Raw genomic sequence first — 2,674 nt, forward strand, 5'->3', positions numbered from 1 at the left:
GCACAGTAGAATATCTTTGTGTAGTCAATAAAGCATAAGCAAACATCTTTCCAGTATTTTCGGGTTTTAGCCAAAATCTGTCTAACATCAGCAATGATATCCCTCATTCCACCTCCTATTTTGAATCTGGCTAGAATTTCTGGCAGCACTTGTACATATACTGGTATAAATGGCTTTGAATTATCTTCAGCAAAATTTTACCTGCATGTGCATTAATGATATTTTTAGATGATTTCCACACTCCATTGAGTCACTCTCTGTGGAATGGGCACAGATATGGATTTTTCCAATTCATTGGTCGGGTTGCTGTCTTCCAAATTTTTAGCATAGATTAGTGATGATGTCCTCCAGTGCTTCCTCTGTTTGTTGAAAGATTTCAATTTGAATTCCATCAATTCCTGGAGCCTTGTTTTTCTGCCAATGCCTTCAATGCAGCATGGACTTCTTCCTTCAGTACCATTGAGCATATGGTACTTCTGGAAATGGCTGAAACCAACCATTTATTTTTGGTTCCAAGGCTTTGTATACACCTTCCATATTCTTTTGATGCTTTCTGTATCATTCAATATTTTACAAACAGAATCCTTCAGTATTGCAACCTGAGACTTGTATTTTTTCTTCAGTTCTTTCAACTTGAGAAATGCTGAGTGTGTTCTGCCCTTTTAGTTTTCTAACTCCAGATCTTTGCACATGTCATTATAGTATTTGATTTTACCTCCTCCATTTGTTCTTTGAAGATTTCTCCTCATCTCTTTTACTTCAGTATTGATTCCATTCTCTTTAGATTATCTACACCCAGGAGCAAGTTTCAGAATCTCTTGCACTATCCACATTCTTTTTGTTCTTTCCTGTCTTTTTAATGACCTTTGGTTTCTTTATGTATGATATTTTAGATGTCATCCCACAACTCTTCTGTTGTTCCATCATTAGTATCTGATGCTTTAAATCTGTTCTTGAGATGGTCTCTAAATTCAGGTGGGATATACTAATAATTTTTAATCTAAGCCTGAAGCGGAATATGAGCAACTGAGGATCTGTTCCACAGTCTGTCCCTCATCTTGTTTTGGTTGATTATACTGAGCTTTTCCATCATCTCTTCCCACAGATGTAGTCATTTGCTTCCTGTTTTTCCATCTGGTGAGGTCCATGTGTGCAGTAACTTTTTATGTTGCTTAAAAAAGGTATTTATAATAAATAAGTTGTTGATCTTACAAAATTCTACCATGCAATCTCCAGCATTTTTCCTATTACCAAGGCTATGTTTTCCTTCCTCTTTGCTTATCCTTCCTTATCCTTATCCTTCTTCTTTGCTTCCAAGATTTGCATTTCAATCACCAGTAATTATCAATATATCTTGATTGTAGATTCGATCAATTTTAGACCAAAGAAATTGGTAGAATCCCTCAATTTCATCATCATTTGCTTTAATGGTTGATACATAAATTTGGATAATAGTGGTATTACTTAGTGTTGTGCTGTGGGTAAATGTGCTGGACTATGAGGTCAATTTGCACTGTAAGGTTGGCAGTTCAAGCTCACCAGCCGCTCCTCAGAAACTCTGTACAGGGTCACTTTGAGTTGGAACCGACTCGACAACACTTAGCAACAACAACTTAATATAAATTTGAATAATATTGGTTTTAACTAGTCTTAGTATCCCAGACAGCATGGTACTTCAAGATACATCCTAAAATGCTGTTTTTGATAATGAATGTAGCACCATTCGTCTTCAATTTGTTGTTACCAGCATAGCTAATCATATGATTGTCTGGTTTCAGTTTAATAATGCCTAGGATATTAACATTTATGCATTCCATTTCATTTTTGATGACTTCCAATTTTCTTGGATTCATACTTCATACATTCCATTTTCCAATTATTAATTTGAAGGGGCTTCAGAAAATTTGTGCAAAAATGGAATGAAAAGATAATGGAATTTTCTACAAGTTTTCTGAAGCCACCTCATATTACTTGTTCAATTCTTTCAACTTATTTGTGTAATATAAGAATTGAAGTAATTAAATACATTTTGCATTTGTGAGAAATGCAAGTTTAGCAATCAAGATCTCTGAAGGTAGTTAAACTCTTTGGCTAACTTGTACATAAACTGGTTCTACCACTCCCAGAATCTACTGGCATCAAGGAATGAGAGAACTAGAGACCTCCCCACTTTTTACTCTCCTTGACAGAACACAAAGCGCCCAGGATTCTCCCTGGGAAATAGAATCTGGGGCCTGAATACTGGCAGGATTTGGAAAGCCAAACAAGAGCTCCATTGAGGAGTCTAAGGACTGCTACAAGTAATGAGAAAGTCTGATTACTGAGCATGCATATTAATGGGCTTAACTTTTGTTCCTTGTTTCTGCAGTTATTGTCAGAGATCTATGTTGAGGCCCCTGTCTCCACCCTCCTTCTCCCTGTCCTTTCTTTAGACACACATTTTTATAAAGTCTGACTGAGGTTCACAGAACAATCTGTACAATGGACTACTAGAGGGGTGAGAACGAAGGATGGCTGAAAGAATTTTCTCTCCCTGGCACCTAAGACAGTTGCAAGCGCCTAGTAAATGACTCTTGAGTTGAACTGAACCAAAAGGACTGCAATGAAGGGATATATAAAATCAAAACCACACGCAGACAGAGAATGTTGTTGTTAAATGCTGTTGAGTCGCTTC

This window comes from Chrysochloris asiatica, unplaced genomic scaffold (assembly GCF_000296735.1).
Source record: "Chrysochloris asiatica unplaced genomic scaffold, ChrAsi1.0 scaffold00194, whole genome shotgun sequence".
Classification (NCBI taxonomy): Eukaryota; Metazoa; Chordata; class Mammalia; order Afrosoricida; family Chrysochloridae; genus Chrysochloris; species Chrysochloris asiatica.